The sequence below is a fragment of the Phyllobates terribilis genome, unplaced genomic scaffold (assembly GCF_046119375.1).
Source record: "Phyllobates terribilis strain yellow unplaced genomic scaffold, ASM4611937v1 Scaffold_9__5_contigs__length_417890890, whole genome shotgun sequence".
Classification (NCBI taxonomy): Eukaryota; Metazoa; Chordata; class Amphibia; order Anura; family Dendrobatidae; genus Phyllobates; species Phyllobates terribilis.
Window position 1 is genome coordinate 250024227 of NW_027362769.1, and position 14442 is coordinate 250038668.

Sequence of the window (14442 nt, forward strand, 5' to 3'; positions counted from 1 at the left end):
TGGTTAAAAAAATCCTACATTTCAAATTTGTTTAAACACGGAAATACCACAGATCCAGATATCTTAAAGGGACATTCACACCACAAAGAGTACTGATTATGTTGATAGGAAATGCAGTGGGGCTCTGACTAGAACATCCTTCATTATTTCTATAACCAAGATGCCACACTGCTCGGTAACATGCAGAAGTTAATCCTTTAGTTTGTTCCTTAACAGCGCCCCATCATGTATGTATAGGTATTACAACTCAATTATATTTGTCAACCTCTCTATGATGGGGCTGTTATTGGTCAGTGTCCCAGTATGTTAATATGCTTACATGTACTGTATGTGGTGACAACCCTCCCTTTTAGTGTACAGTATTGTCATTCTTGGTGACAGTGGCATACATACTTACATAGTTAAATAGATTGAAAAAAACATTTATCCATCAAGTTCAACCTTTCTCAATGAATTATACATTTTCTATGGCTAGATTGTTTATAACCCACATTTTAATTTCTTTTTGAAGCATCCAGCCTTTTTTTAAATGCTGATAAAGTGTTTGCCATTATTACCTATTGATGTAGCCCATTCCACTGTCAGATTGCTCTACCTGTAAAGAACCCTTTCCTATTTAGCTGCCGCAATTGCCTTTTCTCCACAAGTAATGGAGATTATCTCTTTTTATACACCTTATACACCTTAAATTTGTATTTGCTTCTGCAGCTACTGCTTGACATTGAGTACAGCTGCTCAGCTTACTTGTGACCAGAATAGCCAAGTCCTTCCCGTATTCTATAGTCAATGGCATATCTTTTTTTTAAAGGGATGATATGAAGTCCAAAGTAATTTTCATCCTAAATCCCTATCTATTTAGTGCCATAATCTAAACTATTTTCTAAAATACTTACATTAAAAATTCCCTTCCGTTCCCTAACTACATTATCTAACTGTTTTTTATTTTTTTTTCCACTTCCTTTTTGATGACGCTTTGTTTATGAATCCCAGTACATGCTGGGATAATGACACAAAGCGTCATCAGTGATGCTTATTTCAGGGTTTGGGCTAGTCCCTGCATGATGAGTACTGAGCGATGTGCTCAATGACAGAACGCTTTGTTTCCGGGTCAGATCACCAATAACGAGCCGTCACGAAAGAGCGACTGCAACCTAGGTGCACATCAATATGCATCTAAATGTTCACAAATACAACTTGGCAACCTCTTCACTAATGATGGATCAAGTTAGGAACATGATAAGGACTGGACTGGTTCCAGCTATGATTTCCAACCAGTTCCATACTTAATACCCTATAGACTCCTATTTCTTTTTCTAATAGTGGGGGTGGTATGTAAAGTTATTTATATGTGCTTCTGTAGGGAAATATTTTCTGATAATATTTTCCAGGAAAGCTTTATTTTATCACCCATATTTGTTCTTAACAATAAGTGAAGTCCACATTCAAACAAGTCTGACTTTATGAATAGAAATGTATGCTGTTCTGAGATGAGATATTCCATATGAATTGAGAATGGGTTTATGGCATGTAAACTTTGTGGACTGTTATAGGAGAGACCAGTAGAAAAATATATATCCAACCTGCCATCAAATTTACCCTATTAATAGGACAATTTTAGGCCCTGCCCAATATATCTATGAACATACACAAAGCATTCTAGGAATGACAACTAGCTTTAAAATTTCCATTAGCCCTGCCCACTTTGCTATCCCTTTCAGTGTACACTGCTTACTTTGCTATCCCTTTCAATGGGCACTGCCCACTTTGCTATCTCTTTTACTGGGTACTGCCCACTTTGCTATCCCTTTCAGTGTACACTACTCAATTTGCTATCCCTTTCACTGAACACTGCCCACTTTGCTATCCCTTTCACTGGACACTGCCCACTTTGCTATCCCTTTCACTGAACACTGCCCACTTTGCTATCCCTTTCAATGGGCACTGCCCACTTTGCTTTCCCTTTTACTGGTTACTGGCCACTTTGCTATCCCTTTCACTGGACACTGCCTAATTTGCAATCTCATTCACTGGACACTGCCCACTTTGCTATCCCTTTCACTATTCACTGGACACTTTTGCTGTTCCTTACACAGGACACTGCCCACTTTGTTATCCTTTTCACCGGACACTACCCACTTTGCTATCTCTTTCACTGGGCACTTCCAACTTTGTTTTCCCTTTCAATGGGCACTGCCCAGTTTTCTATCACTTTCACTGAACACTGCCCACTTTGCTATCCCTTTCAATGGGCACTGCCCACTTTGCTATCCCTTTTACTGGGTACTGCCCACTTTGCTATCCCTTTCATTGGACACTGTCCAATTTGCAATACCTTTCACTGGACACTGCCAACTTTGCTATCCCTTTCACTGAACACTGCCCACTTTGCTATCTCTTTCTCTGGACACTGCCCACTTTGCTATCCCTTTTACTGGGTACTGCCCACTTTGCTATCCCTTTCACTATTCACTGGACACTTTTGCTGTTCCTTACACAGGACACTGCCCACTTTGTTATCCTTTTCACCGGACACTACCCACTTTGCTATCTCTTTCACTGGGCACTGCCACCTTAGTTATCCCTTTCAATGGGCACTGCCCAGTTTTCTATCACTTTCACTGGACTCTGCCCACTTTGCTACTACTTTGACTGGACACTGCCCACTTTGCTATCCCATTCACTGGACACTGCCCACTATTCTAACACTTTCACTAGACACTGACCACTTTGCTGTCCCTTTCATTGGGCACTGCCCACTTTGCTGTCCCTTTCACTGGGCACTGCCCACTTTTCTATCCCTTTCTCTGGGCACTGCCCACTTTGCTATCCCTTTCAGTGTACACTGCTCACTTTGCTATCCCTTTCACTGAACACTGCCCACTTTGCTATCCCTTTCACTGGACACTGCCCACTTTGCTATCCTTTCACTAAACACTGCCCACTTTGCTATCCCTTTCACTGAACACTGCCCACATTGCTATCTCTTTCACTGGACACTGCTTACTTTGCTATCCCTTTCAATGGGCACTGCCCACTTTGCTATCCGTTTTACTGGTTTCTGGCCACTTTGCTATCCCTTTCACTGGACACTGCACAATTTGCAATCTCTTTCACTGGACACTGCCCACTTTGCTATCCCTTTCACTATTCACTGGACACTTTTGCTGTTCCTTACACAGGACACTGCCCACTTTGTTATCCTTTTCACCGGACACTACCCACTTTGCTATCTCTTTCACTGGGCACTTCCAACTTTGTTATCCCTTTCAATGGGCACTGCCCAGTTTTCTATCACTTTCACTGAACACTGCCCACTTTGCTATCCCTTTCAATGGGCACTGCCCACTTTGCTATCCCTTTTACTGGGTACTGCCCACTTTGCTATCCCTTTCACTGGACACTGTCCAATTTGCAATACCTTTCACTGGACACTGCCCACTTTGCTATCCCTTTCACTGAACACTGCCCACTTTGCTATCTATTTCTCTGGACACTGCCCACTTTGCTATCCCTTTTACTGGGTACTGCCCACTTTGCTATCCCTTTCACTATTCACTGGACACTTTTGCTGTTCCTTACACAGGACACTGCCCACTTTGTTATCCTTTTCACTGGACACTACCCACTTTGCTATCTATTTCACTGGGCACTGCCACCTTAGTTATCCCTTTCAATGGGCACTGCCCAGTTTTCTATCACTTTCACTGGACTCTGCCCACTTTGCTACTACTTTGACTGGACACTGCCCACTTTGCTATCCCATTCACTGGACACTGTCCACTATTCTAACACTTTCACTAGACACTGACCACATTTCTGTCCCTTTCATTGGGCACTGCCCACTTTGCTGTCCCTTTCACTGAGCACTGCCCACTTTTCTATCCCTTTCTCTGGGCACTGCCCACGTTGCTATCCCTTTCACTGGGCACTGCCTACATTGTTATCCCATTTACTAGACACTGCCCACTTTGCTATCCCTTTCACTGGACACTCATTCAAAAAATGGAAAAAATGGGGATTGATTATAGAGCTCTAAATGAGAGATTATTATTTTGTGTGCAATAATGCAATTATTAAATCCTTCACCAATACAGCATATAAGGGTATATGTAGCCAAGTGATGGTATATGACAGCTTTACATATATGTATGTATGGTGGCACGTTATGTCACCACTTATGAACCTGGTAGACTGGGCACAGTTATAGCTTTTGTACTAGGGATTAGACGCTTTGCCAGGGAAATCAATATTCTTCACGCCAGAAAATGGCTGCCTCTGATTTTACTGTAAACAAGGAGATATTGAGAAATATTCCAGGTCTGTCTGTATTAGTGGAGTTCCAGGATTTCCTATGTTTTCTCTTCTGGCTCATGAAGGAAAATGACTGCAGATGCGCCTTTATACAGTCTTATGATAATGCCATGTATTATGCTTTTGATCAACCCTTCTGTCCTCAAAACCTTCAGAGTCAGAGACTCATTAAAAAACAGAAAGATCAAACAGCTGCTCGTACAACAGCTGAGGTATCCCTCTCTTCCCCTACACCTTCCCCATCCAGCCTATTTCCCATTTACATTATTTGTTCTTTAGTATTTCTGCATAAAACAGCCTCATATGCATTTTTAGGCCAAAGAATCCGAAGATTTTAACTCTTCCGTAACAGACATATTAGCATTTATTATTCATAGCTTTTATGGCACGTTTCCTTATACCGTACGTGCAGACTTTCCTTCGAAACCCTTATATACTCGATTTGTCGTTAAATATCTTTAATCATTAAATATTTATATCTTGCTTAGATTTGGCATAATATTGGTTAAATATTTTTGCTCTAATGTGTAGAAACCAATCAAGTCAGAAAAAAAAAAAAAGAAAGAAATAAAACACAAGCGGAGGGGATGGCGGGAGGTGGGGGGGAGCCAATATGTGCTAAATCAATGACAGCCAACAGCCATATCACCAGTGTTACTTCTCTACTCCTACTTATGATTCAGACTAGGAGAGAAAAAAAAACTTGTCTTTGCTTCTGCCGCATTAACTGTGTCAGGCCCAAATTACATTTATATCTCCCTTGCAGTCATAATCTAATACAAGCCATTGCAAGTAGCTTGCGGTGTTAACTCTTCGCAATACCATAGCCAATAAAACCCTGCTGCAAACTGCTGCAGTTCCAATGGAGACATACATGACAACAATTACCGCTCAATTTCTATTATTTCTTAATAACTTATTTATTTATCTTGATAAGGAGAACAAAAGCCGACAAGCTTGTTTGCTCCTGTGAAAATAATTGTTCTTCAGCTATTGCCAAAAATATCCTTCTCAGCAATTAAAGTTGAAAAGCTCCTGTATTATCATCCCTGATAGCAAAACTGCTTTTAATAAACATTAATTGTATATTAGCTGAAGTGAGATTGCCAGGAGAAGTGGGAAAAAACAACTGTGAAAACACAGCTACAGGAGGAAAAAGGCATAAATGATCTGTAGTGTTATTAATGGATCAACAGCTTGATGGGCTAAGTATAGTAAAGCATTCTATGGGAAAGCAGTATTTACCTTGTAAAAACCTGGGTCTCCTCATCCAAAGAGAGACGTTGGCCACAAATTGTCCTGTCACTCAGGTTCTTACGCTACCTAGTCGCTAGTGCAACTGAAAATTGTGGGGTTGTTTATGTGTGAGTGTATGTATGTGCATGTAACTGCATAGGGATGTATGTGCTGTAGTTTTATGTCTTCATGCAAATCTGTAGGTAATAAAATATATATATCCTTATTTACAAATATGAAGATGTATGTGTGTATGAATGTGTTCAGTAAATGTGTCGCTTTATGTTGAAATGTTTGTATGTGCATGTACGTAAATAGGAATGTATTTACTCTAGATTTATGTTTTCATGCAAATCTATAATTAATTATATATATATGTATGCATATTTACAAATATGAAGAGGTATGTGTGTATATAAATGTGTTCTGTAGATATGTCACTTTATGTTGAAATGTATGTATGTGCATGTAATGTAAGTGTGAAGGTATGTATGTACTGTATATTTCTATCTTCATGCAAATCTGTAAGTAATTTTATATATATACATATATTTATGTATATGAAGATGTATGTGTGTGCATGAATGTCTTCTGTAGATATGTCACTTTACGTAGATATGTATGTGTGTGTATATTTATGTTTTTATGAAAACATGTGTATGTATATTTGTGTATGTATGTTTATATACAGGATATGTGTATGTATTTGTCTATGTATGTATGGTGTTATGAAAGTGCATATATGAATATATGTGTATATACTATTTGCATGTTTATATATATATGCTTGTACTCTGTATATATATACATATATGTTTTTATGAAATTGTGTAAATATATGTTTGTGTATTGTATGTGTGCATGTATGTAACTATAGCGATGTGTCTACGTATGTATGTCTGTATGATAGTATGTATGTGTGTGAAGATTTACCGTACATGGTATCTATGTTTATGTGTAGTTTTGTGCATAGTATGTTTTTATGAAACTATGTGTATGTATGTGCGCCATGCTCGGTATGCATGTGTGTGTATATGCCTGTGTATGTAAAGCTAAACTTTATGACACGGAAGCACAATAAAATTAAACATTCATAGAAATTGCATAAATAAGTTTAAATAACACTTGTGCTCTAACTTAATATTTAATTAATTTAATTTAATAACACTTGTGCTCTAATACTTAATTAGCTGAAATGCGTCCAATGTGTCAAACGCTGATCACAGGATCCATGGGGGAGGGGATAGTTTGGTTACATACAGCTCGGCCTTGTTGGCTTCTGTTATTGAGAATAATGGATTACGTCCATAGACTGTAATGCATGTGTCTAATTTACAGTTCCAAAGACAGGGACTAGGGTCAAACTTTACTAATACGTAATATTATAGTGCAATTTTGTGAACGTCAACTCTAGGGAATGGGGTTTGGGGCATTTTTTAGTTTCATTTGTCAAATTCAAACAGCCTATTCTATGCTTAAGATACAGAGCACATGGCGAACTTTTCCATGTATTCTATCCATAAAGTAGTAGTAAAATATTTGACCAGCACACAAGTAGGTAATGTATATATAGAGTAAATTACAGAACCAAATGCGTTCTGTTCTTTTTGCTATATACATATATAAATGCTATATATATATACAATCCCAATGAACTAGTTAATGGTTATAATGGTATATTTGTATATACCATTAAGATGGTTTGTATTAGTGACTTTTGCCCTTTGGGTAATTATAAGTAAGCCTAAGAATAAGAGGGTATAACATTATTAGTAGGAGCCCTCAATGTCAGGTTGCTGTAAGAAAGGCTGTATGCATTACAGTACATCTCTCACTGCTAATGGGCAATGAGTAGTGACTCAATGACGCCTCTCTTAGGTTACAAATACACGGGCAGGCCAAAGTTGGGCTTCCAGGAGAACAATAGTTGTTTTCCAATAGATTATTAAAAATTGCTCGCTATTTAAAAATGTATTATTATTAGCCATTTGGCATACCTGCAGAACCACAATTAGCAATTAATTGACAATTAATTTTTAACAATCTATTTGAAAAATATGGCGGCGAGCATGGATGCGTGGATTTTGCCTGCATCCATACCCATTTCGAATGCCGTCCCTTGTGTTCATTCAAGGAATCGTGTAGCCAGTCAAATGGCCTCATTGGGCCCTTCGCTGGTTTATATTACTCTGTTTATTGGACAGATAAGATTCCCTAATGTGAGGGTCTTCTTTGTTGACAAATTGTCTTTAATCTTATAATAATAATATAAATAATAATATAAACTACAAAATATAAAATAGTAAGAAAGTGTACAAGATACATAATGCTACTAGCAGGATTGGACTGGCCCACAGGTGAACAGCAGAATCCTCCGGTGGGCCCTTGTGCAGGAGTGGGACACCACCCTCCTATATGAGAAGTACTTGCCACAATATACTTGAGTCAGACAAAGACGTCATCTTATTCATCTATTAATCTGCCCAGTTCATTGTTATATAAATTTGTGATTGAGGATAATGTGACATTTGCATGTAGCTGAAAAGTGGAGCCCTGGAGATGGTTACTGGTGGGCCCTTGGCACCCCAGTCCGACACTGGCTACAAGACATACTATCTATAAGTATATCACATATGCTATATGTTTACTCTGTATTTATATATATGTATATATATATATATGCTCTGAAATATAGTAAAATCCTTGAAAACATGAGAGCATCTAAAGTAAAGCTGCTCCAATAATGATGTTGCACCAGTTGTTGCAGTGAAGTTTGCAGACACACCTATTACGTCACATTGCCTATGGCACGAAAATGTGGAATCACTTTTTATATGACTGGACACATGACCTGGTCAGCCAATCATAACGGACCGATATAAGAAAAAAAAAAAAAAAACATGCCATATAAACCGTCCGTCACATCCAAACAAACACAGTCCTGGGACGAGTAGCATGAAATCAGCGCCATTGAGCAGTCAAGTGTATGCAGATCTCCTTCTTCCCCAGCCATAAACAATCCCGAGGAGTTATGTATCTGTAATTGTAACCTTGATGCAGACACAACTGCTTGTAATATAATGAGGCTGAACTGCAACAACAATCACAGCTTGTGCAATTACTCACCACAAAGTCCCAGCGCCTTTCAATTTGTCCCCCCTCATTGAAATAAAGTCTTCAAAAGGGACATATGAAACTCGCTGAAATGGCAACATTTCTCATTCTGTTCTAGGTGCAATGTGCTGGACTCATTGCAGCCGAGGAGGATATTGTCAGGCTGCCAATGCCGTTCTCTTCCACCTGCTTTGTAGGTCATTCTTAACAGTTGTTACAGCACGTGAAGGCGACGGCAACTGTGATCAAGCATTTAACGCCCCCCCCCCCTTTTCTCTGACGCTCTTTATGGCTGAAATTGCTTACATTAAATATACAAACTCACCCCACTGTGAAGTGTAGCCTCTTGCGAGGTTGGCTAGCCACGAGACAGTGCTAGTGGCTACTAGGTAGCTCCATGCAAAAAAAGGAAGACAAAAAGCATTAAAAAAAGCATCAGTGGAAGGCGAGAGAGAAAGAAAGAGGGATGGGAAATTAATAATCCAACAGGCAGGTTCTCTCAGTGTTATTAATCATGCTGCTTCTCACAAGCTCGAGAGGAGCTGAGATTCGCACATGGGTAGGGGAGGGGAGCAGACATCATTGGCCGACTGCGCTCATTCCTATACATCACAGCCAATCCTTCGTTTTTTGCCTAAAGGTACAAATACTGTATATCTGTGAAGCAGTTACAAAACCCTGGAAGATGGAAAACCCTGCTCTCGGGCTAGGCAATGCTTTTGTCCAGTTAATGCACTATAAACTTTATTTGAGCTGATTTCCTATCTGATACCCCTGTGACAGGGTCAGTGAACGGCAAGCAATTCCATCCCAAATCATACCATAATCGAATTGCTGCCTATTTCCCAAACCTATAATGAAAAAGGCAACCGAAATAATGCAGGTAATGTTGCCAGCCTCCCATTGCTGTCGTACATTATTACTGCCGATTGCTTGCCTCCATTTCCCCTGTACTCTAACAATGAATATATTTCACAGCTCACTTGCTTTACTGTGTGGGTGGCATGGCATAGACACCTACATGATATGAAAGAAAATCTAAGACAATAGGGTTTTTGCCTGTGAAAGCAACCTAACAGGCTGCTGATAGTAAAGACAATTTTGTCAGTGTGATACCCTGACATGGAGAAGACGGGGAGGGAGGGCGGACAGTCGGCTACAGCTGGGATTTGAATAAATGTATTTTTTTTTTTTTTTTTACTTTATGGCGCATTTTTTTTTATAACATGATTTTTCGGTAATAGTATGTTTGCCGGCTCTAGACAAGTCAGCAGCGCGACAGACAGCCCCAAAATCAAGGGAAGGCAAATTATGATGTCTGTACTTTATGGGTATCACAAATCTCATGGTTTCTCTGTATATGATAAAATGCAAACATGCGCTATGCCAAAAGGGTTAACCCCGTCGCGCTTTCTGGCAGTTCTTCCCTTTGTGTTTTTGCTGCATATATTATAAATATTTAAGCAATATCTCATCCTCTCTTTTCAACAAAATAGATCAAAATGGACTTTACAATGTCACCGTTCGGGTTCATTTCCATTTCCCCGTTCTGGATTGCACCTGTGTTGGGAAGCCATGTTACTGCCTGAAAGGTAACCGTCGTTTTAATTTTCAATAGTACGCGCAAAAATAAGAAACTAATATATCTTATCAGAGAAATCAGCTTTTTTCTCCTCCAGGAATGATATTTCATTGTCAAAATTCTCAATTCATGCGTAAAATATGTATTCAGTGAAGACAGATTTTCCAATTACGGAGAGAGGACATGACAGTTGGTGCTCATAAAGTTCTATGGACAACAGAACTGTTGTTTCTTGGCAGCTTTTCCATTCCATGCTTGGCCAGATCATGGCATACTGGACCCATATATTTATGATTGGTGAGATTGCAGTCCTTTCTTTTTTTTGTAAGAGCAGAACTTTAACTGTTGTTTCAAGATGGAAAATATACATCAGAATGTCTTTGTCTGCCTCTATCTCCTCCTGACTCCTCCCCTCTCCATAGAATCATGTAAGCACCAACTGCCATCTCCAATCTCTGCAATGGGGAAATCGCTCTTCAATGAATACAGATTTTACGCATGAATTGAAAGTGAATGATTATTTCAGGAGGATAAAGAAGCAGCTTCCTCTGTTAAAATATATTACATGGCAACTTTTCGACGCTTGGTCAGATCATGGCATACTGGACTCTAATATTTATGATTGTTGAACTGGCAATCCTTCTTTTTCTTGTAAGAACAGAACTGTAACTGAAAATATAAAGAAGAATGTCTGTGTCTGCCTCTAGCTCCTCCTGACTCCTCCCCTCTCCTTAAATTCTTATAAGCACCAACTGCCATCTCCTATCTCTGTAATTGAGACTTCAATAAATACAAATTTTACCCATGAATTGAGAGTGAATGATCAATCCAGTAGGAGAAAGAAGCAGATTCTTCTGATAAAATATGTCTGCCTCTGGCTCCTCCTGACTCCTCCCCTCTCCATAGAATCTTATAAGCGCCAACTGCCATCTCCTATCTCAGTAATGGGGAAATCGCTTTTCAATAAATACCGATTTTACCCATGAATTCAGAGTGAATGATCAATCCAGGAGAAGAAAGAAGCAGATTATTCTGATAAAATAAGTCTTCCACTGCCTCTAGCTCCTCCCAACTCCTCCCCTCTCCATAGAATCTTATAAGCACCAACTGCCATCTCCTATCTCAGTAACAGGGAAATTGCTCTTCAATGAATACAGATTTAACCCATGAATTGAGAGTGAATGATCAATCCAGGAGGGGAAAGAAGTAGATTCCTCTGATAAATCAATAGTAGACATGTTGTATACTTTATGAAATAAAAATTAAAACCAAACCCACATACACATCACATTTCACTTCTAAAATTGCAAATGTATTGAAAGCTGCAACAGATGCTGTTTTTAATACAGTTTTAAAGGCACCTAAATCCCAACATCTATATATACACTAATAACAGCATCAATTTATCTATACAGGATAAAAAAATAAAACCATAAAGTGTTATATTTAAAATATTCATATTATTAACTTTATGTCTCGACTATCTCTATAATAAACATCCCTTCCGCTCTTGATAACCCACTTTTGCATGTACACAGGTGCACACACATGTATATGCTCCCTACTTGCCTCCTAATTTCTGGGGGGGAAATGATCTATAAATGGCTTCCCAGCTGGTGGAAAGGTTCTCAGAAGCAATAGTTTTGATTGCCCTAGAATGAATGACTTTGCCCAGCTGTTTTCCTACAAACAGATCAGCGGGTTCTTAGAAGAAGGTTTCAAGACATTATTAAGATCTAGGGTTAAACAAAACTTTTCAGCTGTCGCTCATATTGACAAAGGATCCACTAATGGGCACTAAACTGCATGGAGAGGAGTTTAGATTTGCTAGAGCTTAAGATTTTCTATTGACTCTGGACCAATGACCTGAATCAAAGTTGCAGTCTGAACAGCCATGTTAACCCTTAACGGAATTTAATGAATCCCCCCTGTGTTTGCTTATGTATTATCCCAGTTTTGCAGCTGGAACACTTTGATAAGTAATCCTCTTCTCCCCATGTACAAAGCACTGCAAGGCTGAATCAGCATGACCCTGCATGGAGAACAAGATATACTGTATCCTTTTCAATCAAGCAGAAAGGATATGTGCTCCCTGCGACTGTTGTCAACTATCAAGAAACTCAGTAGGACGAGAAAAAGAATAATTGTTAAACAACAGGACGGCTCCGACAGCTAAATCAATTCCGATGACGTGGTAGATTAAGATTGTTAATATAATTAGAATTGAAAATCATAACAATAAAAATTACTTATGCAGGGAAATAATTGGCACAAAAAAATCCCAGAAGGATTGGTCAAGAGTTCATTTCATCGTTTCTAGCACGATAAGGTGGAAAATAAATATTTTATGGCACAATTCCACCATCCAGTTTATTGTCGTCTTATTGTTGCATTTCATTTAGAGTTTTTTACCTTTTTTTTTTATCTTAATCAATTCGTGGATATAAGACGTATATTAAAAAAAAACATTGAGATCAGTAGGTTAAATGCTAAATAAATAAGATACAACTGATCTTCTCATATGCAATTTTTTTGTGGCGTGTTTTCAAAAATCGAAAAAATATATATATTTTGATAAAATATGTAGATCTATATTCAAATTGATATTTTGCGTGGCTCTTTGAGCAAATATTATTGTTATCTTCTACATGGACTTTGGATTTCTGATGTAACGACAAGGGTCAGACATTTCTACTTATTCTTCAGCTGTTCTACATGACGACAGACCATAGAGCTAGACAAAGACCACCAACAGCAATAATTTGACACCACAATGGGGAAAGGTAATCAAAGCAAGTTTTCACAATCTGTTAATTGGAATCCGAGTAGAAAACATTAATGCTGACGTTATTATATACCAAACCATTATGTAAACCTATTGCTGTAATATTAATAGAATTAATTACTTTTTCCTATTGATTTTCCAATAAGTCAAGTAGCGTCATTTAAATAAATGATTACATTATCTAAAACTAATTAAGAGTTTTATACTCCTACCTTTAAATAACTGAAGTGTACGGTGATTTCTTGATATGGTAAAACATATAAGAATGTTTGTCCATACTAATAAAAGGAACAACTCATCGAGTAATAATGGCGCCCTCACTGATGACTACAGGTCCAGTCTGTCACATTAAATATAAAAATCCAAAGTACATTGCTCATGATAGATAAAAGATAAATTTAAAGATTGTTAGAAGTAGCTTCAACCTTGTTTAAAAAAAGGCATTTTTGGCTCGGACACCTTCAGCCGGGGAATGGTAATGCAAGAGACCTCACCATAGGTCAAATTCCATATCAAAATTAAAATATTGCTCATTTTATCTTTCCTTTGTCCCCTCAATTCAATATAATGTTAACTTATTCTTTTTTATTATTTGATTGTCTATTCTTAGGATAGGTCATCAATAATAGATCTGAAGGTTATGACTCTCTGCACCCCTGCCGATCACCGGTTTTCTACCCTTCGTTGCTTGCCGAGCACAGCTCCATGCTTTTAGTAGCTGTTGAACCTGATTTTGCTACCCAGTCTCATTCATTTGAATAGGATGTAAATCGTACAAAATGGTAATACTAGACATAGCCTTTACTAAGGGCCCGAGTGGCAGCACTAAATGCCTGCCGATCAAGAACATTGGTCATTTAATATCCTCTTTATAAGGACATATCATGGTTGATGATGCGCACTGAACAATCTGTTAAAGATTGTTCAGCACACATAGGCTGCCATTGTTCTTGGCATCGTCAATCTTACTAACGCTTGTTCGCTTTAATATTTCAGTGTAAAAGCAGTATTTGGTCAGTATTCGGTCAGTATTTTTTCTCAGGAGTGGGAGCCAAAACCAGGAGTGGGTGATAAATGCAGAATTGGTGACTTGTTTATATTATACCTTATCTCTGATTGTACCTCACCTGGTTTTGGCTCCCACTCCTGAGAAAAAATACTGACCGAATACTGTTTTTACACTAAAATATTAAAGCGAACATTTAATATTAAAGGACCATTTAAACAGCAGAATGGCAAGACTGTTATGAGTTGGACCATCATAATATAATACTGAAAGCTTATCCTAATGATAAATAAAATAAACCAAATAGCCAGGTAATGCAAAACAGCAATTAAGTTGCTACTACAGAAATTAGGTAAAAGCAATGCACGGTCAATGCGAAATGTGCGTTGGGAAGCTGTAAACCGCACC

General features: G+C 38.4%; 1 protein-coding gene across 10 annotated transcripts in view; it reads right to left on the minus strand.

Moving 5' to 3' along the window:
- The window catches only part of RBFOX1 (RNA binding fox-1 homolog 1), an 889443-nt gene that overhangs the window by 553715 nt on the left and 321286 nt on the right, over positions 1-14442 (minus strand). Inside the window, exon 1 of one of the 10 annotated variants that reach the window (XM_073647788.1) lies at positions 8987-9215. The exons of 8 other annotated variants lie outside the window; for them this stretch is intronic. The gene's annotated coding sequence lies outside the window, so the exon portion shown is untranslated. Of the gene's footprint in view, positions 1-8673; positions 8873-8986; positions 9216-14442 lie in introns of those variants that run through there. One more of the 10 variants, XM_073647790.1, reaches the window with a different exon arrangement.